A 26,952-nucleotide genomic window follows, 5' to 3' on the forward strand; every position below is an offset into this window, starting at 1 on the left:
GATTTTGTGTCCGTTGGATGGGCATCGTGTGTTTCCTTGCCACCGTGCTATTTCTTTCTCTGATTTGGAGGGCCCACTTTGTCTGTACGGTTGTCCGTTGAAAATTGCTATCCATTTTTTAGCGCATTTCCTCTTCCGCTTCTTCCCCTCGACGCTCTACCCCGCGACGCGCACCCAAGGTGATTTCGTCGGCGCTGCGGCGATTGCTCCGGCGAACTCGTGCTTCCACGTCGCGGAGTGCCGGCGAAGGTATTTTATAGGATCCCCGTTGTGCTCTGGCCGTTGTTTTTTCCCTTGTTTGCTGCTCCTTTGCTCTTGTGTGTGTTGGATCCCATTTCATCATGTGGAGTAGATTTCGTGGATCTGTGTATTTTGATGACGGCAGAGGGATGGAGATTTGGGTGGGAGATTTTAGGACGTAGGCGGGTGGCGGGGATCGATGAGGTAGGGGACTTGGCTAGGGGCTCAGGCGTGCCGGCGTGGGGAGCAGAGCGTGTGCTGCTGCAACCTGCGGCGGATGATGTGGGGAGCGAACATGCAAGCGGGTCGTGGGTGCCGTCGCTCCTTCACGGCCGCGGCAGCCGACGAGCCATAGGGCGCTGTTGCGAGCGGGATTAAGACCGACTGCGCTGCTCTGCTGCTGCGCTCGGCGCTAGGTAGCAGTAGTGTCTATCTCACCGGCCAAGCTAGAAATAGGACTTGGCCTTGCAGGACTGCACGGGGACACGGACGGAGATCTGCTCACCGGGAGCAGGACAGGCACCGAGCAGCTGCAGCTTGCCTGTTGAGTGTTGACGGATGGGCATTTTTCCTTTTCAGAGGTCTGTAGCAGAACAGCTTGCATAGCCTCATCCCTACAATATTTGCTTACTACTAGTATTTGACTAGTCCAGTCTCGTCGATTTGTTCAGCTAACTCGGCAGAGTATTCAAATATTTGCTTCTTCTTATATTATTTTACTGTGTGTGTATGTTCAGTTACCTGAGAGCCAACTACCTACAAGGAGGTATCCCTTCAGAGATTGGCGAGCTCGTGCACCTCACAATCTTGTATGGTCCTTCACATTAGCATCACTCATTGTCCAATTGTGATTTAACAATGTTATTATTATTATTTCTATCTGATGTGTTCAAATTGCAGGGACCTGTCTAGTAATCTGTTGAGAAGCACAATACCGGGCTTGATTGGAAGCCTCACTCACCTTAGCTTTCTGTAAGTTTTTCTTGTGCCCTTGTTGGAAACAAATAAATACATAGGGCTGATGATTTAAAAGTAAAAAAAAAAAACTGAGAGAGAGCACATACTTACCATGCATCTCCTAGGAACCTGTCTACTAATTTCTTCTACGGAGAGATCCCAAATGTCGGTGCCCTCGGGACCTTCAAAAACAGCTCGTAAGCACCTTTGTCCCTTCTTTACCTGCTTGTTCCTAGTTATGATCACTACTGGAGGCACCCTCTTTGCCGAGGGCCCAGGGCACTCGGCAAAGGCCCAAAAGCCCTAGGCAATGGCTTTGCCGAGCGCCGCCCTCGGCAAAGAGCCCTCGGAAAAAAATTTAACGGCAAAGAGGCTCTTTGCCGAGGGCCATTTGTCGGGCACTCGGCAAATTCTTTTCCAAGGGCCAACGGCGACACTCGGTAAAGAAAAGCAGCCGTCAACGGCGCTACTCTGTTGACGGCGCATTTGCCGAGTGCCGACAGTTAGGGCACTCGGCAAAGATATTTTTTTTTTCAAAAACTCTTTGCCGAGTGCCGCGGCGGCAAGGCACTCGGCAAAGACATTTTTTTAAAAAAAAAACTCTTTTCCGAGTGCCACGGCGGCGCGCACTCGGCAAAGCCATTTTTAGTTTTTTTAAAAAGCTCTTTGCCGAGTGCCTCCCCTCGGCAAAGATTTTTTGCTTTTTTTTTAAAATCTTTGCCGAGTGCAATGTCCTGGCACTCGGCAAAGTTTCCCAGCTTTGCCAAGTGCCATGACCATTGCACTCGGCAAATCAACCGAAATTGTAATTTTTTTTTGTTTTTTGCATTCCACTGACACAAACAGTTCAAATATATATCACATGTCACATATATATCACAAACATCACAATAATCACATATATATATCACAACGAAACCATTTTCACACATTATATCACAACCACAACTCAAATAACAACATATGGCAACCACAAGTCAAATATCACAACCACAAGTCACAAATTCACAACCACAGTCCATCAAGTCCAAGCACAAGTCACAAAAGCTCAAGTCCAAGCACATGACGAAGCACAACTCCTCAAAAAAAGCGGCCTATGACACGATGGTGAAGCAAAGGCTCCATCATTCGGTGACGCATGAGCGGGGTTATTCGAACCCGCCGACGGAAGCTGCAAAAAGGATAAGAGGTTGCATGTGTGAGATTCATCTAGTAAGTTTCTATGTGAAGCATTGGTGTATGTCATAGCTTAGTGCAAGCATCTAGTAAGTTTCTATGTCAAGCATCTAGTAAATTGAGAATGTCAAGCATGGTTGTATGTCATAGCTAGTGCAAGCATCTAGTAAGTTTCTATGTCAAGCATCTAGTAAGTTTCTATGTCAAGCATTTAGTAAGTTTGTATGTCAACCATGGTTGTATGTCAAGGAAGCATCTAGTAAGAGTGAACTTTCATTGTATGTCAAGGAAGCATCTAGTAAGAGTGAACTTTCATACTTACAGGAGTGGCTGTAGGAGTAGGCGGTGGGGGAGCTGCCAACGACAAAGGTACACCCCCTTGCTGGACACTCCGCATGAAGGCCTCCATTTCTTGCATCCTCCTCTCCTAGGCCACGAACGCTTCCCTCTGGGCCTGCAGCTGCGCGCTCTGAGCCTCGACCACGAGCTTCTGGGCCTGCAGCTCGGCCTGCAATGCAAACTTCAATGTTTCAGTATTGCAAATGTAACTTCGGTGTGCAAAGATGAACGTACGACGAGTAAAACAGGACGTACCTCAAGAGCGTCGACCCGCTGCAGTGACGGAGTAGGCCGTGGGCGTATGGGCTAGCTGGAGCTCGTGCTCCGTGCTCGGAGCACGTCGAGAGAGGGAACAGTGGTGGAGTCGATGGCGCCGTCTGCAATCCACAGCCGCCCATGCTTCTTGCCTCCTCCTAGCCTCATGATGGTTTCTACATCAATGGGCTCAGTGCGCACATCGTAATCTTCCCCATGGACCTCCCTCACCTTTGAGGTGTACTCTTGGACCTTAGTGTGCACGGTCGGGTCGGAGTACACCTCGCGCGGGGCAGATGGGTTGAAGAAGACAGAGGAAGACGCCCTGCCCATGTGGGACATAGCCCACGCAGAGAACTCCAAGACCTCCACGCCCGGGTGTGCAGCCTCCTACGAGTAAGACGATAAGATGGTGAGAAATAAGGCAGAACTCAGCGTCAAATAAGATAAAAGAAATCACTTACATATGCTTGTTTGTAGGCGGGGATGCTGCTGCTGCCTTGATGGTGAGTAGCACCTTGCCTCAGCAGACGCTGGTCCCGCTGCCTCGCGTGGTTCTCAGCGAAGTCGTTGGACAACCACCTGTCCACGATCATCTCCCAGCACACGGAGTGGGATCGGCACCACCAGGGAATCACCTACAAGTCATCGATTATTTGACATAGAAAAATATAAAATTAAACCAACTTAATCTCAAAACGAATCATTATTAATGTTTTTCGTCTACCTCAAGGTACTGGGCCCGGGACAGCTCCACCTGTCTTGCATCAGGCTTGCTGATGGACTGCTTCAACACCACGACGTAGTAGTCTCTGTGGGCTTGCACGCGCGCCTCATGGTGCATATCGGTGACGTACTTCCTACAGGCGGCGGCAGCCGCCTGATCCGCTCGGGCCTCAAGTCCTTCTTCTGGCTTGAAATACCTCTGCATATAAAACCGATGTATCCATTCATTATTTCAATAAAAGACTTGCCCAATGAAAATGTTGTGCGAGAGAGACTTACCCAAAACTCCGCCAGTACCCGCTCCTGCTTGTTGCGATACCTGTCGTCAGGGGCCAACTGGTACCTGTCCCACGTGTAGGCCGGCTCCCACACGTCCTCAGACACGTTCACAAGGCCGGGGTACCATTTCCTACACAAAACACTAAGGATGCTCACGAGGGAGCGTGCAGGAGTACCCGACAAAACCAACCAGGCCCTACACAAGTGATTAAGAAAATTTATCAGTTCCTCTTTTGATTTCCAACATTATCATATGAAGTAGTTGTGATAACATCTATAGTTACTTACCTCTTTGCCATAGGGCGAATCAGTGCCCGGTTGCGAGGAAGCGAAGGCTGAGGGAGGCTCGTGGGACCTCGCTGGTAGACAGTCGGGGTAGTGGAACTGTCGCCCTCGGCGGCCTCATCCTCGACCGCCTCATCCTTGGTCTGTCGGACGTCCTCGTCCTTGACCTCGTCCTCGGGCGTGGCCGTCACATGCTCCTCCTCCATCACCTCGTCTGAAGGTGGCGGGGAAGGAGTCCGCTGCCTTCTGCTGACCCTGGTCCTTCTCCTCTGACCTCCTGTGGACGCTACCCCTAACCCCGACCCCTCGTCTAAAATGGGAGGGCGTGGTCTCCCGTAAAGGGAGGCCGTCTCACGTCGTGGACGGCTGCTCGCCATCACCTGCAATCACAAAGAATGAACAAGACTTATTAGTATATATATTAGAAATAGATTCAAAATAAATAAAGAAAACACAAACTAAAACAAACATAGTATTACATGTATTAGGAATAATCTTCATGATTAGGATCATAGGTGTCGTCATCACTGTCAAAATTGTCCAAATGGGCAACACTATCTGAAGGTTCTATGTTGTCTTTGTCGTCATTACCTAGCCTTAATCGGTCAAGCATTTCTATGTCCTTGACATTTTGCACCACATCTCCATCAACCTTGTCATCCCCCGTTTCGTTGTCTACTTCCATTTCGATCACTTTGGGTAAGACTATCTCAAACGTGCCTAGTAGCCCATCTTCTTGATAGAACTGTCCATCATATGAGTTTGCATTGAAGTTGTAATCGTCATCGTTTGGGGCAGGTAGTTTACCATGTGGAGACACCTGGTGCACAATAGCCCAACCCTTAAGATCCACTTTGTCTTGGTTGGCATATCACGTATAGTACACCTGCACGGCCTGTTGAGCCACAATGTAGACATCTTTTCCTGGATAGACAGAATCTTCTCGAATCTCGACTAGCCCAAGATGAGGGGTCCGTCTCGTTTCTCGAGGATTAAACCAGTGGCATTTGAACACAACAGGTTTATGTTTATGACCATGAAATGAGAGTTCATAGATTTCCTCAACTCTACCATGATAGTCGAGGCCATCAGTGCCGGGCGTGCAAACTCCGCTATTTGTGGGTTTCCATTTGGGCCGAGTCTGCTCATATCTTGTTGTGTGGAAGCGATATCCGTTCATGTCATAACCCGTAAATGACTGCACCCTAACGTCATAGCCACCTGCAACCTGTCTCAACTCCTCACTCATGGACGAGTCAGTCTGGGCCTGCAAGCTCAAGCATGATAGGTCGTTATATTAATCGAACGAACGAGAAACTTGGAATATGGAACGTGGGAGCTAAATTGGACATTACCTTTTGTTTGAACCAAGAAATAAAATCAGGCCTCCCCACACCTGCACCCCAAGAAAGAAGGGTGTCATGTTCCTGTGAGGTAGGATCCCTTGATTGATGCCAAGACTCATGAACAAATTCCCTGTCCGAACGAGAATCAGTGGGGTTGCATGAAGAATATTCAGGGCGTATTAAAACAAGTTCGTTGAGAACTTACTCGATGAATGGCTGCACCTCGGGAAGGTTGGTCAACACATATAGCATGACACTTCACCACTCTTCATTTCCCAATATCTTATTGGTCGATCCACTTGCGCTGCCGAGTTGGCCTTGGAACAGGCTGTGGGTCCATTCATTTTCGCCAACATTGTAATGAGGGAGTGGATTATGATTGCTAGGAAGTTTCGGCTTGTAGTATAGTGTTGTGAAGTTTGCCACCTCCTCCCTTAGACTTGCCTCTGCAATGGAAGCCTTAATTCTAGCTTTATTTGTACATTTCTTGCGAAGAGTCTTTAGACATCTCTCGATTGGATAGCACCACCAGGCTTGCATGGCCCCCCCAAATGTGCCTCGGACGGGAGGTGCACAATCAGATGTTGCATGGGCAAGAAGAAGCCAGATAGAAAGATCTTCTCCAGCTTACAGAGCAACACATGTGCCGCTTTTTCTAAGTCCTGAGCGACGGTCCGAGATATCTCCTTGGCACAAAGTTGACGGAAGAAAAAGCTCAACTCTGCCAGCACTTGCCAGACATGGTCAGGGACATAGCCTTAGACCATCGTTAGAAGAAGCCGCTCAATCCATATGTGGTAGTCATGACTCTTCATCCCATTGACTTGTAAAGTGCCTAAGTTCACTCCCCTGCTCAGATTCGCTGCATATCCATCTGGGAACATTAACGTCTTGATCCATTTTAGTACTTCCCTCCTTTGATCGGGTTCCAAGATGAAATCGACCTTAGGTCTTTTCCATTGTTTGTTTCGGCCACTAGGAGGCCACATCTCTTGCTTTGGTCTATCACACAACGTCGCTAGGTCCACTCTAGCCTTAACGTTGTCCTTAGACTTGTCAGTGTTTATGAGAGTTCCCCAAACTGCCTCGGCGATATTCTTTTCGGTGTGCATTACGTCAATGTTATGTGGCAGAAGAAGGTCATCGAAATAGGGGAGCCTCGTTAAGCCAGACTTATGAGTCCATATATGTTCCTCACCATATCCCACAAAACCACCTCCTTCATTGGGCACGAGAGCATCTATCTAAGCACGCACCTCAGCACCACTCTTCATGCACGGTTTAGGGTCTATCACTGCAACACCTTTCGTAAAGTTCTTGATGTCTTGTCTGAATGGATGGTTAGAAGGGAGGAATTGACGATGCCTGTCGAACGATGAATACTTGCCACCCTTCTTCAACCAAATGAACCTCACAGCTTCCTTGCATATTGGGCACAGGAACTTCCCGTGGACACACCAGGCAGCGAATAACCCATACGCCAGGAAGTCATGCAGGGAGTAGTGGTACCAAACATGCATCTTGAAGGATGATTTTGTAGCTCGGTCATATGTCCATACCCCCTTCTCCCAAGCGTCGATCAATTCATCAATCATAGGCTCCATGTACACACCCATATTACTCCCTAGGTGTCTAGGAATTATCAACGACAAGAAGATGTTATGCCGTTGAAAGGAGATGCCGGGGGAGAGATTCAGGGGGATAACAAACATGGGCCAACATGTGTATGGGCAGACAACTGTCCATAAGGATTGAACCCATCTGTTGCCAGCGCGACATGTACATTACGAGCCTCAGCTGCTTTGTTAGGATGTTTGTCATTAAAGTACGTCCATGCTTCGGCATCGGACGGATGCACCATTGTCCATGGCTTGTACCGTACACCTTCTTTATGCCATGTCATATGTTTTGCGGATTCCTCAGTCATGAAAAGTCGTTGGATCCTCGGCACAAACGGAAGGTGCCGTAGGACTTTCGCAGGGATCGTAAGCTGCCTCTTCTGGCCATCTCCAGAGTCTACCTCCAGGTACCTTGAGGATTTACACTTTGGATAGTACTTTGCATCCTTGTGATCTTTCCTAAATATGACACACTCCTTCGGACAAACATGTATCTTGTCATATGGCATCTTAAGCATATGAAATAGTTTCTGTGACTCGTGCAAGTTCTTCGGCAGAATGTGCTTCTCTGGTAGCATGCTGCCAAACATGGCCAACATCTTATCAAAGCCTTCATGACTCAGATTTAACTCAGCCTTCAACCCCATAACATGTCCAATGGCATCCAGCTGAGAAACCATTGTACTCTCATGAAGGTGTTTCTATGCCGAGTCCAACATTTCGTAGAAGGCCTTAGCAGCTTCCTCCATCTCCTCCTTCTCACGTCCTTCTGTGAAGTGAGCTTGGTGAGTGTCATCTAGCATGTCTGCTACTCCGGCATCATCATCAAAAGCCTTGAGGCATGGTCTCACCACCTCCGCTCTTATACGATCTGCTTCACCATGGTGGATCCACCGGTGGTAGCTAGCCGTATAACCATTGTACACAAGATGTTTACCCATGGTCACCTTGTCTACCCTTCTGTTGTTGTCACATTTGCTACAGGGACACCAAAGTTTAGAATGTCCTTTAGCTACACCCGAGCTCCATGCATGTTCCAAGAAAGCATCTGTCCCATTCACCCACTCAATGTCAAAGTCACTCCTGCTTCTCTGGCCCGTGTACATCCACTGACGGTCTTCCATCCTTCCACATATACAGCACATAGTAATGTAACCATCAATTGCATCTACGCGGTGTTCCTACTCTCTAATAGGTGAGGATAGGTCCTAATCCCACCCGCAGATGCGTAGATGAGGTTAGTTTCCATGCTCCGCTCCCTATCCGAGATAGAATTTTGGCAGCACCTCCCTGCTGTTCTCTCGATGCACGTCCTGCAAGGGAGAGTGTGTATCCGGAGAACAACAGGGGGTGATGCCGAAACACCATCTCGGACTGGAGCGAACCATGGAAACTAACCCATCTACGCATCCACGAGCTGTCCAAAAAACGTGGACAATCCAAAACAGATATGGTCGCAGATATACAAAGATCTGTATACCTCCAACCGTATCTCTTTCGAACGGGAGACACCTAACTAATTTATGCGACCAAAGACCACATACGGATAGAGGGGTTATACCTAGGGTGCCGGTGAGGTCAGGGTAGCGGGGCGGTGGAGAGTCGGTGCAGTGGCGAGTCGACGCAGTGCAGAAAGACCCGCAGCGCCGACGAAGACGATCGGGGTCGCCGAGTCCCTCCCATAGGTCCTCCTGCAAAAAGGGCAAAAATGGTTAGTGTCGACTTAAAATTTCGGCAGCACCTCCCCTGCACGGGGAGGTTCCCAAAACCTACAAAAAACATGGCACAAAGGCCAACAACCACATATATACCAAACATGGGCACGAAGGCCAACAACCACCAATATATCAAGAGGAGCCATGTACTTTAGTTCTCTTTCCATACAGATGAAAGTATTGAAGTAGTACAACAACAATTACTACTAACCCTACAACTACTACTAACACTACTACTAACAACTACTTAACTACTAACCGTACTAATACTAAGAACTACTTAACTATTAACAACAACTACTACTAACCACTACTACTTACTAACTACTACTATTTACTAACTACTACTACTACTAAGCCTACAACTAACACTACTAACTACTACTAACAACCACTACTACTTACTAACTACTACTATTTACTAACTACTACTACTACTAACCCTACAACTAACACTACTAACTACTACAACTAACACTACAACTAACACTACTAACTACTACTACTAACACTACAACTAACTACTACTAACACTACTAACTACTACTACTACTAACACTACAAGGGTAGGGCTTACCTTGGCAGCAAGAACGGCAAGAGCGAGGGCCGGCGACGACGGTGGGGATGACCGCAGCAGCGCGAGGATCAACGGGCGGTCGGAACGGCGCGAGGATCGACGGGCGGTCGGGTTGGCACCTTCCTCTTCTTCCTCCTTCCCCTTCTCTTTCTTCCTCTTGCTCCTCTCCTTCTCCCTCTGCTGGCCGGCCGTAGGGCACGGTGGGGGCGGTGGAGCTCGAGTGTCAGGCCCAGCGGCACTCGGCAAAGATTTTTTTTATTTTTTTTTAATTCTTTGCCGAGCGCCCTGTGACCTGGCGCTCGGCAAAGGCTTCTTTGCCGAGTGCCAAGGTTGGCACTCGGCAAATTAATTTTTTTTTGTTTTTTTCGCCCCATTTTTTCTGGGGCCTTGCTACAGTAATTAAAACTCCATTTCAAAATTTGGGACAATTTTTAGTTTTTTTGTTATATTTGGTTGATTAATTTGATTATGTTGAATTTTTATATATAATTCAAATTTGAACTGCAAGTGCATGGAATATTGTAATCTAGTGCTTCGAAAAATGTTATTCATGGTATTTGGTGTATGTTGAGTCTCTATCCATGAACTCGCATCAAATTTCGCGCATCTTCTTCACGTAACATGATGAGCCACTTGCCGGAAAAGTGTTTTAAAATTATATAAAGTCCATACGAAGTCCGAAAATCACGAAACTTGTCAAGATGTCATGTTATCGCATGTGTAGGCTGTGGTAAAAAATTGAGAATGTTTCGAGCAAGTTACGACGTCAGATGCATAAAACCCAGACTTCATATGGACTTTATATAATTTTAAAACACTTTTTCGGCAAGTGGCTCGTCATGTTATGTGAAGAAGATGCACGGAATTTGATGCGAGTTCGTGGATAGAGACTCAACATACACCAAATACCATGAATAACATTTTTCGAAGCACTAGATTACAATATTCCACGCACTTACGGTTCAAATTTGAATTATATATAAAAATCAACATAATCAAATTAATCAACCAAATATAACAAAAAAACTAAAAATTGTCCCAAATTTTGAAATAGAGTTCTAATTACTGTAGCAAGGCCCAAAAAATGGGGCGAAAAAAACAAAAAAAATTGAAAATTTGCCAAGTGCCAGCTTAGCACTCGCAAAGACTGTCTTTGCCGAGTGCTGGGCCAGGGGCACTCGGCAAAGAATTTTTTAAAAGAAATTTTTCAAAAACGATTAAAAAGTCTTTGCCGAGGGCCTAACGGTGATGCCCTCGGCAAAGATTGACGGCAGGGGATGGACGTCGTGTCAGATGGTGTTGCCGAGGGCCGGCCCTTTGCCGAATAATTATTGTTGCCGTGTGCTTGTCTTTGCCGAGGGTCTGGCCCTCGGCAAAGAGTCTTTGCCGAGGGTTGTTCTTTGCCGAGTGCCCGAGCATTTTCCCTCAGCAAATCCTCAGGCCCTTGGCAAAGATGCTCTGTCCGGTAGTGGATGTTGCATAGCTGTATTTATTGTTGTTGTGTATTTGCTCATGTGATGCAGGTTCGTTGAAAATCTGGAACTTTGTGTCCTATCCATCCAGAAGGGTTGCCGTGGAACCCTCGGCTTTCCTGCTATGCTGCCGCACTCCGATCCGCTCTCTTCAGCTGGCAAGTCTTTCATTTCTATTCGTGTTATAGTGTTGAACTCTTTTTCACAATTTTGGTGCAGGTGCAATGTGTGTGACTGACTGGTGGAGTTATTTGTTTCTGGTTGAAGTAGATTTTTCTCCAATCAATAACAATAAGACATCACACTTTCTGAATGGCATTGTGATCGGCTCGATGTCAACCTTGGCTCTTGCCTTGATACCTGTGCTCGGATTCCTCTGAATTTGCTTGCTGTCCAGGAAGAAGAGCATTGGTGGAAACTATGTAAACATGGACAAGCTAACTGTGATAGCTAGATCTTCTTTTTGCACCAATGGCATTCTAGTTGTATTTGTGGTTGATTGAGGACAGGGGATGAGGACTCATGGGAAAACAAAAGTTTAGATGGGAGTGTGATAGCCAGATCTTCTTTTTCTTACTATGCCGTGCTTTTCTTCTAGTTGGACTTTAATTTGCACCAATTCATGTGAAACCAGCATGCATGCAAATGTATAAATCTAGTCTACTACTAGTCTAGTTAGGTTTTGGATAGCAACATAGTAATCTGTGCTAGAACATGTTGGAATCTGTTCTTTGTTATTTGTGCTAACACACACCTCTTATTTGAGTGTATTTTTTTGTGAACTTAAGTTTAACTTATCTAAACTGTGAACTGGTATGAACTTAATTGTGAATATGAGGTTGCTTCAGTAGTCCAGCATAAGTTTTTTGAGCTAGGCAATTTTTTGACCTGCATGTAGCCATGGAGAATGATGAATTTCTACTGCAAACTGCATTAGAATTCTACTGAACCGTGATTTTATTCTATTCCTTTCTGTAGAAGCACCATTTTGTTGATTGCACATTTATTAGTAGTAAATTGCACACTTCAACTACTGCAATTATGGTGTGTAACATGTGCAATATCTGGTCTTTATAAATAACTTTGTCACTATTTTAATCAACTTAGAGCATGCAATTGTTCTTGCTTTAGGACATCGATATTCTTCTGTATGGGCTATTTGGGAGTGGAAATGGGTCTTCTGTTTCAATGTAAGCATCAGACCCTATATTTTTATGGAGTGCATATAATTTCTATTTTAATACAACTCTTCTCTTTAAGGAATAGATCTTTCGGCTTGATACGACAATTGTTTTCTTAACTGCAGTGAAAATGTTGAAGGGTAGCTGAAGGGTAGTGCATATATCAGCTGGTTTCATGATATTCTTCTCTATTATGGGTAAGTTTACTTGTCATGGGACTAGTATTTGATTCTTTACCAGATCTTTGAGATAATAGATTTTAAGCCTAACATGTATGATGGAACTTCAAAATTGGCCTTGTCTTTTCATAGATTTGTGCCAGCTCACACCTTATTTTTGTCCTTGTCTTTTCATAGATTTGTGCCAGCTAACATATATTGAACTTTATTAATTGTGATTTGTGCTAGCACACACGTCTTATTTGTCCTTGTCCTTTCATATAAAAAATTGTCACTTGTAATTTGTGCTAACACATCTTGAATTCTGTTGATTGTAATTTGTGCTAGCACACATCTATTATTTGTCATTGTCCTTTCATAGAAAAAATTGTCTCTTGTGATTTGTGCTAACACATCTTGAAATCTGTTAACATGTTACATAACTGAACCCTTGATCTATCAGACCTTTTGTTACAGAGAAGAGGTAGTCTGTAGCTAACCGGATCAGAGAGAAGTACCTTGACAGAATTCCAGTAAACTTCTACCCTCCTGTATGCATTGTTTTTTGTCTGTGTTGATTTACTCAAAATCCTAAAATCTTCTCTCTCAATGCGTCCGATCTGCAGCTTGGCCGCACTCTGCTGCTGCTGCTGCTGCATGCTCCCGGGCATGTGAATAAACTGCTATAGATGCTCTGAACATATAGTATCTCCTCAGGCCTATCCACAAATGGATTAGTGGCGTTTATTGTTCTTGTCCACAATAGTGCTCTATTTCTATTAATCTATTCTATTCACGAAAAAACAAATTAGTTAAATTATTATTGAGGGATGTAGCCGTATGCAAAGCTAACCTGCGCTTTACATATAGTTTACTACCATGTTTCAGAGATTTCAGGCTACATCCCTCAATAATAATTTAACTAATTCTTGGTAGGAGGCTGTTAGAGATTTCAGACATTTATCTTCAGTGCTTGTCATAGATTTGCTAGATTTGTAGATATTTATCTTCCTATAGAAAAAATTGTTAGTTGTGATTTGTCCCGACACATTTTAGAAATTTGCTAGTACAGGGTGATTGAGTCCTGCACAAATGAAATGTAATAGTTTAATTTATTTTTCTTTCTTTCTGACATGTGCTATAATTTGGTAGGTTGATCGAGTCCTGTACTCATCAGTTGTATACCCTCACAATTATGGTTTCATTCCGAGGACTCTTTGTGAAGACAATGACCCAATGGAAATGTTGGTTCTGATGCAGGTTAGTCTTCCTTCTTCCACTTGTCTTTGTCTTGTGGGGACATTTGTGAAGAATGTAGAGTATTCACTCTTTGGATTACAAGGTCCTTGTTTCTGTTCAAGGATAGCAAACATTAGTTCTCTTGTAGAAACATTCTCAGACAGTCAGACTGACTAGCTACTCTATAGTTGAGTCAATTGCAGTTATTTGTGAACGAATTTTGTGATATCATACGAGGAGTGTCATGACCTTGTGATGATTTATCTCATGCAGGAGCCTGTTATTCCTGGTTCGTTCCTCTCTGAGGAAGAGCAATTGGCCTTATGCCCATGATTGACCAGGTATTTCACGTTAGACACTATTTGATGTAAAGGGAGAAGAACAACCCTGCTTTTACTTCGTTTCTAACTATGGTATCTGTTGGGCGTTGTCAGGGTGAAAAAGATGACAAGATAATAGCAGACTGCTGATGATCCTAAATACCGTCACTACAACTATATCAGTGAGCTGTCTTCTCACCGCCTACAAGAGATCAAGCGCTTTTTTGAAGACTGTATCCTGCTTAATTCATCTACTGTCGTCTTACTACACATGCTCAATTATATTTGGGACAATCATATCTACAGGTATAAGCTTCCTTAGCGATATATCCTAGACAACAAAAATGAGAACAAAGAGGTTGTTGTCGATGCATTCTTGCCTACGACCACAGCACGAGAGGCTATTTAGTACTCCATGTAAGCTTAGCACTTTCCCTACTAATTTTCCATTAGTACTTAGGGAATCCTCACGACTTATTGATTTGTACTAATTAAACTATGGTCTTTTCATTGGTGATGTGATCATTCTTAGGGCCCACATTGATAAGCAGGTTGGATTAGTGGTGTAGATGTCGTCCAAGCTATTTAGTTACCTAGTGATTTATTGAGGTGGATTATGTATTTATATACATATAAAGTATAATTGCAATAACAATATGTAGTATTTGCACTATTTTAAATGTGCAATTTTTGTATTCTTGTTTTGTAATATTTGAATATGATATTCATTGTGCATTTTTTCACCGAGAACATCTAATTATGTGTGAGTAAATATTTTGTGTCAGTAGTAATTTCATCAATATAATGCATTACACTTAATTTGCATATAAGAATGTGCAAAATCTAGCAGCATCTAAAATAGTAATTGGGTGCTCTGAGTTAATTTTGATTTGTGGTAGAGTTTCTTTCTGCAGTGGCAGAGTTGTTATTTTGTCAATAAGCTTGTACATGTGTTTACTACCAATAGTTCACTTCTAGCCCAAATGAGCAAAATTTCTGTTAGCGGGTATTGGTTTGTCCGCCCGTTAAGCTTTGGCGGGTCTGGTAAGGTTTGACGGGTTTGATTCGTGGACCCGTTAACACTGCCTGCGTACAAAAAAAACTGAAACAGAATTTGGGCGTTGGATCCAGATCTAATGGTCCACAGAATCTATGTGCTAGCTTTTGGTAAAACACGTGTTTTTTTATCTGTTACAACTCGTGTGTTCTGTAGCCAGCAAACATCCATGTGCTAGCTTTTGCTAAAACACATGGTTGTTCACTAGACAGACTCAATAGAAAAACACAAATCCAAGTCGAAACGATCCTAATACAAGATGATTAATGTCCAATAGAAAAACAAATCCAAGTTGAAACTCGTTTGAATAGATGTATACATGGGTCTCACATCGAAAGCCGACCCTAAAATTAAAAACCTAGCATCCACATCGTAAAATTTTAGCAAAGTTGACTATTTAAAAAAAATGACTTTATATGATTGCCCGCTACTTTGTCTAGATCGATGTGATTAGATGTGTATACATGGATCCATGTTAAAAGTCGGACGCTAAAATTAGAAACCCCATGTTCACACCTTAAAATTTTAGCAAAATTGATAGAAAAAATGGATTTTGAATTAATGCCTAATGGATTTTGGATTTTGTTAGATCAAATGATTATGGACATCCAAATCCAATAGGCCCCAGCATCCAAGTGCATCCAAAACAAGTAAAGTTCGACCGAACTTAATCCACTACCACCTGTCCACCTCTCCGAGGTGGTGGCGGGGTCAGTGGTAGCGTACCAAGGATACGCAGGAGGGATTAATTACTGAGGAAAAATAGAAATAATTACTATTATTATCTATATTTCAAATTACAAGTTATTTTATTTTTTTCTAGTGCATAGATTTTGCTATGTATTTAGATGTATATTATGTCTAGACTCTAGATACAGAATTTTTACTATGTATCTAAAAAATGCTGGAGACATAATTTGAAACTGAGGTTGTACTACAATACTCTTAACTGTATATAAATTTGATTTTTTATTTTCTTGTGTCAAATCAACTATCAACAAAAACTACTTGAAAGTAGCACTGGTACCTTTCAACACTATTGAAAGCTCTAGTTTAATTTTGATGAATTGATGAAACCCTAAGTGCTAACCTAGTTTATCAAGTGATCATAAGATAGGTAGCACATTTCAAGTGGTGAAGCAAATGAAGATCATGACATGACGATGGTGATGCCATGGTGATGATCAAGTGCTTGGACTTGAAAAGAAGAAAGAGAAAAACAAAAGGCTTAAGGCAAGGTATAAATGGTAGGAGCTATTTTGTTTTGGTGATCGAGACACTTAGTGAGTGTGATCATATTTAGGTTCGATAGCTGTACTATTAAGAGGGGTGAAACTCGTATCGAAATGCGGTTATCAAAGTGCCACTAGATGCTCTAACTCATTGCATATGCATTTAGGATCTAGTGGAGTGCTAACACCCTTGAAAATATTTGTGAAAATATGCTAACACATGTACACAAGGTGATACACTTGGTGGTTGACACATTTGAGCAAGGGTTAGGAACTTCACCGGCGGAGTGTTCGCCCATAGAGTGCGGACAGTCCGACGGTGCCATTGGCTCCCTTTATTGAAAAGACGGAGGTCACTGTAAGTGACTGGACGCTGGTCTCGGTAGGACCGGCGTGTCCGGTCAGTAGAAGCAGCGAAGACGCTGGCGTCGGTCTATGATCGGACGCTAGAGGGGTGCGTCCGGTCCTGCTGATGTGGCAGCGCGCAGGGGAGACACCGAGTGACCGGACGGTGGGTGAGTCTGATCGAGCATGACCGGATTTCTTGCTTCTGGATGCTTACTGGAAACGACTGGACACTGAGGTCCAGCGTCTGGTCATTTCGCAGCAGCGCGTCCAGTCATCACTTGACCGTTGGGATCGGGCGCTCAGTATTTGAAGAGAGGGGACACGTTGCGTGCATCACACGACTGGACGCTGGGGTCCTGCGTCCGATCAACATGACCGGAGCGTCCGGTCACCCCGTGTTGTGCCCAGTGAAGGGGTACAATGGCTCTATTTCATGGGGGATTCTATTTAAGCCCCATGGCCGGCTCAAGCTCACTCTTTTAGCCTTTTGTATTGACATAGCAACCTTGTGAGCTTAGCCAAAGCCCTCCCACTTATCTCCATCATTGATTTATCATCTTTGTAAGATTGGGAGAGAATCCAAGTGCATTGCTTGAGTGTTTACATCTAGAGGCACTTGGTATTCGTGTTTCGCTGCGGGATTTGCTTATTACTCTTGGTGGTTGTCGCCACCTAGACGGCTTGGAGCAGCGAGGATCGTCGAGCGGAGGTTGGTGATTGTCTCCGGCTCCGATCGTGGTGATTGTGAGGGGTTCTTGACCTTTCCCCGGCGGAAAGCCAAAAGGCACTCTAGTGAATTGCTCGTGGCTTGTGTGATCCTCATCTTGTGTTGGTTGTGCAGCACCCTATTGAGGGTTTGGCGTGTGATGCCAATTAGCGCGTGAACCTCCAAGTAAGTGAATCGCCACAACGAGGACTAGCTTGCCGGCAAGCAAGTGAACCTCGGTGAAAAATTATTGTGTTATTATTTGATTCCGAGGTGATTGGTCTTCATTGGTATTCATCCTTATGATTGATTGGTTCACTCCTCGACACGGCGGTATAACTATCTTGCTCTCTCTCTTTACATTACCACAAATTAGTTGTCAAGCTCTTTAGTGTAGCTAGTTGTGAGAGCTTGTTAGTTTGGTTAGTGTGTCTCTTTAGTTAGCTTTTGAGAGCACACTAACTTAGTATAGTGCCATAGCCATTGTGCGGTTAGAGAAAATAGAAACTAGAATTGTGGTAGGTGGCTTGCATTTTTTGTAAGCTAGGGCAACACTTGCATCGCCTCATAATTGTCTTATCGATTTGTTAAGTGTTGTTGTAGAAAATTTTAATAGGCTATTCACCCCCTCTAGCCATTAGGACCTTTCAACTATAATAATAAAGCTCCAAAAAAAATTTCCCACAAATTTGACGCAGTTAATTATAGCCAATTCTATTTATACTATTCTAAAATTAACGCAATTAATTATAGCCAATTCTATTCTATTATTCTGAAAATAACACCATTAATTATAACCAAATTTATTCTATTATTCTAAAATTAACGCAATTATTTAACTAGTTTATCTTCCATATATGTAAGCTTAGAATCGAGGTGAAACCTAACTCTTCTCTGCAATCCATATCTTCATATTTATCTACAAATCAATGCAGTTAATGGTTATTATTAATATGGTTTAAAGTTGTATGGCCCAGTTTTCGAACTAATCTATTGGAACTATGCATTAGCCCTCCATCCGCTGTATAAATGTTTGTCATTCCTTTTGTTCTCCATCACAAATAATCACAAGTTAATTATTAGTCAACCACAGTTCCAGAGTAACACATCTAGTTAGTTAGGATAAGATGAGGAGGGCTAATATGGTTCTGCTCCTGGCAGTTGGCTTCCTCTTCCTCATGCTGGCTTCCGGTACGGTACCCACTAATTTCTTGTTCTCCTATATATAGTTTCATTGTTTCAGCAACTCGAATGTATATCGGATCACTGAATGTTATTCTCTATCAATTCTTTCCACTGGTGTTCTTTACAGATGTTGTAGCCGCCAAGAAAAATTGTACGTCTGAGAAGCTCACTGCTGGCTAGTTTGGTGTGAGAGAAAAATATTGTTCTGGCTGAAAATTTACGATCGTTTACGAATTACAACCAAGCGAACAGGCCGACGGGGTAAAGCATGTGATCCCAAAACTTGCGATCAAAACGCTAAAAAGGATTCGGACGCCGATGGATTTCGGTGCCCATATGCGGCTTGCATCATCCAGGGCCGTTGTGTTGCTGGAGATTGCCAGCGCATCGTGTGCGAAAAATAGATACTGGCTATGGTGGTAGGACTGTAGGAGGATGCCATGCATGACGTACTGATGACATCAATACAGAAATTAAATAAAGTTCCATATTGAGTCGCCAATAATTTATATAGGGTAAAGTACACTTTACAACCCTTAACTTGCACCAAAGTTCGATTTTCAACCTTCAACTATGAAACCGGTCAAGAAACACCCTCCAACTATCAAAACCGGACGAATTTGGTCCTCGGCCGGTTTCAAAAGCGGTTTTCTATTTTCGGGAGGCGCCGAAATTTTAAATTATTTTATTGAGCATCTTAACGTCCTCAAATGAAAAAAACTCAAAACTACATAGTTGTAGATCTCATTGAGCTCTACAATTTACATATAAAATTTATCTTCATATGACAGCGTATCAAAGGGTTTCCTATTTTTTGAAATTTGAGTCTCATCACGCGACAAAATATGGTGCTGAAATTTTATATTATTTTTTTGAGCATCTTACTGTCCTCAAATGAAAAAAAATTAAAACTATAAAGTTATAGATCTCATCGAGGTCTACAATTTACATATAAAAATTATCTTCATCCGACATCGTATTGAAGGGTTTTCTATTTTTTGAAATTTGAGTCTCATCACGCGACAAAACAGTTTTATCGTGTGATGAGACTCAAATTTCAAAAAATAGAAAACCCTTCAATACGATGTCAGATGAAGATAATTTTTATATGTAAATTGTAGACCTCGATGAGATCTACAACTTTATAGTTTTAATTTTTTCATTTGAGGACAGTAAGATGCTCGAAAAAATAATATAAAATTTCAGCACCATATTTTGTCGCGTGATGAGACTCAAATTTCAAAAAATAGGAAACCCTTCGATACGATGTCAGATAAAGATAATTTTTATATGTAAATTGTAGAGCTCAATGAGATCTACAACTTTGTAGTTTTGAGTTTTTTCATTTGAGGACGTTAAGATGCTCAAAAAAATAATTTAAAATTTTGGCGCCTCCCGAAAATAGAAAACCGCTTTTGAAACCGGCCGAGGACCAAATTCGTTCGGTTTTGATAGTTGGAGGGTGTTTCTTGACCGGTTTCATAGTTGAAGGTTGAAAATCGAACTTTGGTGCAAGTTGAGGGTTGTAAAGTGTACTTTACCCATTTATATATGAAGCTTGTTTATTATAGACTTTTGCAAATATATATGATATAATATAGCATCTGTTTGGTGCCACTGCAACGGCGTCTACCACTAAAAGCACATAACTATCTATTAGAGATGCTATATACATGTACCGGTGTGATTGCTGAATAATAACAGGAATAATAAGCACACAGAACAGCAGGGACTATATTTACTCCACTACTACACAAGTCCATTTATTTACTTGCAATATAATATTGCCGATCGGTACATTACACACATAAGCAACTAGTTCATGTACTCCCTCCGTAAAAAAAACGTAAATCTAGGTTTGAACCTGCTACATTTTTTTCAAGACGGAGGGGGTACTTATTGTTAGGTTGTGCCACTGGCCACCACTACATTACACTACCACAAGCAGCTATATAGTTCTTCTTCATATATAACTCATAGACGCTATATCTTCTACGCCTAAAAAATAAGCATCAATATCGTCTTATCGCCCCGCCACACCGGCCTATCCGTATCCGTAAAAAAAACGCCGAGTCCCTCCGTAGAAAAAAACGCCCGAGCCCCACGCGACCTTTCAAACTCCAATCAAGTACGTATAGAAAAAAATTAGGAAAAAAGAAATAAGGAAAATAGAAAAGAAAATAAGAAAAAAGGGTGCAATGGCAGGAATACAAGAGGAGAAATCAATAATAGCAACGATAGTTTTGTAAAGCGATGACTGTTTTGCAAAGCCACGGTTAGTGGTGGCAAATATCCAATTTTCTCTGAAGGTTCGCATATTGGCGATCAAAGACAAAGAAAAGCAGACACTACAATCTTGTAGCGACGATCCTGGTGCTGTGCGCATGGCCACAATGGAACGGTCTATCATCAATGCTCCATTCCCGCAGGCTAATCCTACTATGTGGCTCATATGTGGGAGGCATGGTGAACTGTGCCTTGTTTCCATCAAGGAGCAATGCTTGCAACGCTGGTTCGGCAACAACATAGGTTAATGGGTGCTCATGAAAATTATCTCTCTGGCGCCATAGACGTGGACAAAAAAATTATGGTCCTATGCAATGCACGACCATATATCTAGTATATTATATGAAGATGCATGTTCACTTGATCCATCAGCTTTCTTCTACACGTGATATCAAAGGTCCTGGCGTCCTTCAGGGTCGTTTCGCTGAAAAGCCAGACTGAAAAGTACTGTTCATTAATTGTTGTAAGAGAAAAATACTATAACATGGCTGATAAGTTCAAGCAAATAGGGCCACTCCTTGGCGAGCGGCGCGATCTCCTCGCCTTCGAAGTCAGACACGTCCATCCATACACACATATACTATTATTGTTCAGCAGTCACATTGGTATATGTATATCGATAATGATATGGTGATGGCGTCCCTACTTCTGGACGCGCTCACCTCAGCCGCCGGCTGGCCGGAACTGACCATTCCCTGCTCTGCTCTGTGTCATCCGAAAGAAGGGTGAAAAACTCATGTTGTAAGCGTATGTTTCAAGTATTTTAGATATTTTATAGGTATGTTGCCAGTGTTTCATATGGATGTTGTAAAAGTAGATCGGGATGTTTCATATGTTGCAGTGGTTGTACACGTATGTTGTAAGATTCTGTTTTCAATGTTTCATCTATTTTTTTCAGACGCATGTTGCAAGTGTGATTATCTAGATGTAACCCCTCGCCCACGCCGCCGCTCGTCCATGCCTCCCTCCCTGCACAAAGCTGCTCATCACACTCGCGTCGTCGACCTCACCTTTCGCGCCTGCGCCGTCGTCCTCGCCCCATGCTCGCCCACGCCACTCCCCCACACGCCCCGCCCGTGACCTAGCCATCACCCAAGATCTCGTCATCCGCCTTCTTTATACTCTGCCACGGAATCGGGCAAGGCGGCAGCGAGTCTGGTGAGGACTGTGCGTTTCAGTTCACGCATCGGCACCTCTCCAGCCGCCTTGCCCCCATGGTCCTCCCCGACAAGCACGCGCTCGCAGAGTCTACCAAGCGTCGCCTCGGGCAGTAGGGATGAAAACGAAAATGATAATTTCTGATTGTCGGAAATCATTTTTGAGTTTTTTTTCCGATTTTCGGGCCTAAATGAAAATGGTAGCGGTAATCGGAAAAACGAAAACGATAACGATAAAAATAATCGAAAAATGAAAACGAAAATGATTTTGCCCTCTTCCGACCGTTTTTGAAGATTGCCATATTAATACCGATAATTTACCGTCCGTAGTTACCGATTCAAAGGTATTGAATCCTAATTTATTTATAGACTATGTAATGCATATACTTTAGGTCCAGTTGGCCCACATCTAAGCATCTCATCTGCACACGCAAGCACATAAGACAAATATTTTTGTGGCAAGGAACTATTCGGCAAGTACTTCATTCCTATAGGAACAAGGCAATCAGCTAATCACGTACTGCACCACCCTAACTGTAGACAGTCATCACGAACACGGACGGAATCTGGGGTTTAGCTTGTTTGAGACATAAGATGATGTGAAATGTGGTTTTAGCTTGTGGTCTTGTCAATTGTGACTTTATTTATTACTATTGTCGTGCGAAATAGGTTGAGTTTATGGCTCTTCTCATGTTCTACGGTTTGACGTGTTTATCGTTTTTAGGATATCGCTCTTATAGATTCCGATCATTATCGATGTATTTTTCCAATCGACTACTATCGTTTTTGAAATTACCGGAATATCGGTGTCGTATTCGTTCCCGACAATATCGTATCGATTTTGTTTTCGAAAAAATGTGAAAATGAAAGTGATTTGGCCTCCTATCTATCGTTTTCGATCGTTTTCATCCCTATCGGGCAGCCCCGAAGCCAGCGCCTACACCACTGAGACTGGCCTAACAAAGCTCCAAAAAAATTTCCCACAAAATTAACGCAATTATTTGTAATCAATTATGTTCTACTATTCTAAAATATATAATAAACGCAATTAATTATAATCAATTCAATTTTATTATTCTAAAACCAATGCAATTATTTACTAGTTCATTCATCTTCCACATATGTAAGCTTAGAATCGAGATCAAACCTAACTCTTTTCTACAATCCGTATCTTTATATTTATCTACAAATCAATGCAATTAATGATTATTATTAATATAGTTTGAATTTGTATGGCCCAGTTTTAGAACTAATGTATTGGGCACTTTTGAGTTACGACACATTATATAGTATAAATGCTTGTCATTCCGTTTGTTCTCCATCACAAATAATCACAAGTTAATTAGCCAACCACAGTTCCAGAGTAACAGATCTAGCTCTACGGGGAACGGGAGCACACGGCAAAGCCACTAAAACACTCGGCAAATCTTTTACCTAGTGTAACACTCGGCAAAGGACACACGGCAAAAATTCTATCGGCAAATTAACTTTGCCGAGTGTTTTTTGTCGTTCACTCGGTAAAGACTTTGCCCAGTGCCCAAAAAACACTCAGCAAACAATTTTTCAGAAAAAATAAAAAAAACCAAGCCAAGCTGCCGTCTTCTCCTACCTCTCACCACGCCGTGCGCCACCACGCCCAGGCTGCCGGATCCGGGAGAGGGAGGGCCGGGAGGGGGCGGCGCCGCCGGATCTGGGAGAGGGAGGAGGGCCGGGAGAGGAGGGAGGAGGGAGGAGGGGGGGGGGGAAGGAGGGGGCGCGCTGGAGAGGGAGGGGAGGGGGCGCACCGGCAAGGGAGGAGGGAGGAGGGGAGGGAGGGAGGGGGCGCGCCGGAGAGGGAGGGGAGGGGAGCGCGCCGGCGAGGGAGGAGGGAGAAGGGAGGGGGAGCACCGGAGAGGGATGGGAGGGGGGGTGCGCCGGCGAGGGAGGAGGGAGGGGTGCGCGTCGGGAGAGGGAGGGGAGGGGGGTGCACCTGCGAGGGAGGAGGGAGGAGGGGAGGGAGGGAGGGGGCGCCGGAGAGGGAGGGGAGGGGCGCGCCGACGCCGGAAAGGGGGATGGGAGGGAGGGAGGGGCGGCCGCGACAGAAGAAGAAGGGGGAGGGGATGGCGCATGCCAGGAATAAAATATGATTTATTTCTTTGCCGAGTGTCCTAGATCTGGGCACTCGGCAAAGTTTTATTTTTATTTTTTTCTTCTCCTTCTTTCCCAGAAAAAAAGATTTTATTTCTTTGCCGAGTGTCCTAGATCTGGACACTCGACAAAGTTTTTTTTTCATTTTTTTCTTCTCCTTCTTTGCCAGAAAAAAAAAGAATTTATTTCTTTTGCCGAGTGTCCTAGATCTGGGCACTCGGCAAAGTTTTTTTTTTTTCCTCTCCTTCTTTTCTAGAAAAAAAGATTTTATTTCTTTGCCGAGTGTAAAAAAGAAAACACTCGGCAAACCCTCTCTTTGCCGAGTGTTTTTTTTTGACACTCGACAAACCTCCTGTTTGCCGAGTGTTTTTTTTTACTGAGTGTTTTTAGCGCAGCACTCGACAAAAAACTTCTTCGCCGAGTGTCTGAGGGAATACACTCGGCAAACATAAAAACACTCGGTAAATTTGACGTTTCCAATAGTGTAGGACAAGATGAGGAGGGCTAATATGGTTGTGCTCCTGGCAGTCGGCTTCCTCGTGTACGGTACCCATTAATTTCTTGTTCTCCTATATATATATAGAGAGAGAGAGTTCATTATTTCAGCAACTCGAATATATACACTGAATGTTATTAATCTCTATTCTTTCCAGATGCTGTAGCCGCCAATAAAAATTGTACGTCTAAAAAGATCCCGACACGGGGTAAAGCATGTGATCCCAAAACTTGCCAGGAAGACGCCAAAAAGGATTTCGACAACGATGGATTTCGATGCCCATATGGGGCTTGCACCGTCACTACTGGAAACTTGAATATTTCTGTGGGTGATAAATTTTTCTGTGCGTTTCAAAAATCCCGACAGAAATATTCGAAAACCCAAAGAAAAATTGCGCGATTTTTCTGTGCGTGTCAATACACACAGAAAAATTAACATTATTCTGTCGGTCTCTTCAAAACTCAGAGAAAAACTATATACACGCACAGAAAAACTATATATAGGAAAAAAAACACAAGTCGCTGATTTATGGTCCAGACTTGTCTCCTCCGGTGGGAAGATAGCAGTAACGCGTAAATGGGAGCCGCGTCTAACGGACCCGAAAAAATGATTGATTTCAGCTGATCGACAACTTGAGTCCGGAATCGAGCCCGTCACCTCCCTTGGTCTCGCGTCCGTCTCTCTCTCTCTCTCTCCACCTCGCTTCTCCCCTGCATCTCTCTCCTCAAGCGAATAGTTCTCCCCTGCCCTCGACCTACGTTGCCCTGCCCTGGTCATCCATGCTCAGGTATCTTGAGTGACTACTTCCATGTTCAGTATCTTGAGTGACTAATAATGTTCGACGAGGCTTGTCGTATACTTTATTATGTTATATATCAGTGATGCTACTTTCAGTTTCAGTAATGGTTGTGGTTGCATTTTGGTTGTGTTTGGTTCATTTGGTAGAGCTGGCGCAGTTTATGACACCCCTAGGATGTTCCTGAAGATGTAAAGCTCATCATTTATGATGTTTCCGTTATCATTTTTCTTTCATGCTTTATGAACCTTTTGTCCCTGTTGCAGGTTAAAGTAAACAAAAGATATGCTGGAGCTTCAAACTGGACCGTTAAGGTTAGTTGCAAATGCAATGTGCCTTTGCACCCATCAATCAGCATCAGTGCCGTGCTTGATTCCTATGTATTTAAAATCTGGTAGGAATATGCTGAGACTGTAAAGAATGATTTTGGTAGCATTGACATCCTTGTACACTCTCTCGCCAATGGTCCTGAGGTTAGTTTGCCATCAAAATCTTTATATGTGTTGTTTCATTGCCACCATCAGGAGCATTTAGTTGACCTTCCCTTTTGTCATCACAAAGGTAATTTGATTGGTTTGAGTGATTTGATTGGTCAGTGCCTCCGAGTTAAGGTCTGTTGTTCAAATGTATAATTTTGCGTGCTAATCTACGCTGACTGTTTAAGACTGAGACTTTGAGTACTATAAGTGGGTCCTAACTCTAGTAGAACTGTTAATACCTGCGCCTTGTCATCATGTTTTGTTCAGCGCTCGTGACCTATTTTTTTCTTCTTATTATTATTTTGAGATATCATCACTACTCTGTGCTAGTATATAACTGATCTGTTCCTTTGCACTGCCTTACTTTCTCGAGCCTTCTCGTGCTGATTATTTGTTGAAGGCAATGCTTAATTCAATATATTTGTAAAAGCTGGGTCCTTTAGATGGTGCTTTTGTTGTAACATAGGAGTAATTGTTGTTTCTCCTCTTTTTTCAAGAAATAAACCCCCATCTCAATAAGATCCATTTGTTTCTTAATTTCCAGGCTAAAAGTGCTACTGCTGTGCTCAACTGCAGTGGTGTGATATTGGGATCCTTGCCAATAAGGTAAAACTCTAATCTTTTGACGCTTTACAGTGATATAGAGGAGCTGGGAGTTATTTCTCACCAGGTATGCGCCCACCCCTTTGTTCTCCCTTTGACAATTATTGTTTAGTAACAGTTATTTCTCAATCTATCTTGGGTTAGCGCTTCACATTACTTAATTCTCTGTTGTACTGAAATGCTATGTATGTGCAGCACTAGCATTTTGTTCCCAACTTGAGTTCATTGCTGTGCCATTTTCCCATGAGTTGCCTTTCTGAATATTTTGCTCTCCAACTTAAGTATTATACAACACCTCAGAATATCTAATTAACCCAATCAAACTAGAATAGACACTGATCCTAAACAAGGCAAGATCTACCAATCCCCAGAAGTCCTTGGGTGGGGAATAAATGTCCCTGTGGTGTTGCTGCAGTCAAAACTGCTGACTTAACCATTAATATTAAAACATGCTTGGTTGACAAACCTGCACAACTTGATTGAAGGCTCACCCTTTGATACCTTCTGTGTGTTTTTTTACCCAAGAGGTTGCATCTGATTCAACTTGCCTAACTTTTGCTCACCCTTTCTAGTTTCTTTAGTTCTTTACTCTGATT

The 26,952-nt window shown here is 43.3% G+C and overlaps 2 long non-coding RNA genes and 1 pseudogene across 2 annotated transcripts; all 3 read left to right on the plus strand.

Annotated features, from left to right (window-relative positions):
- Positions 1–1,161: 1,161 nt before the first annotated feature.
- On the plus strand, positions 1,162–11,168 carry LOC136522080 (uncharacterized). The gene is made up of 3 exons (XR_010775783.1): positions 1,162–1,212; positions 1,323–1,394; positions 11,038–11,168. It is a non-coding gene; the product is annotated as an uncharacterized lncRNA (long non-coding RNA).
- A 246-nt stretch (positions 11,169–11,414) lies between these two features.
- On the plus strand, positions 11,415–22,804 carry LOC136523352 (soluble inorganic pyrophosphatase-like; annotated as a pseudogene).
- Positions 22,805–25,446: 2,642 nt separating this feature from the next.
- On the plus strand, positions 25,447–25,749 carry LOC136522179 (uncharacterized). The gene is made up of 3 exons (XR_010775803.1): positions 25,447–25,465; positions 25,541–25,588; positions 25,673–25,749. It is a non-coding gene; the product is annotated as an uncharacterized lncRNA (long non-coding RNA).
- Positions 25,750–26,952: the final 1,203 nt, after the last annotated feature.

The sequence above is a fragment of the Miscanthus floridulus genome, chromosome 18 (assembly GCF_019320115.1).
Source record: "Miscanthus floridulus cultivar M001 chromosome 18, ASM1932011v1, whole genome shotgun sequence".
NCBI lineage: Eukaryota > Viridiplantae > Streptophyta > Magnoliopsida > Poales > Poaceae > Miscanthus > Miscanthus floridulus.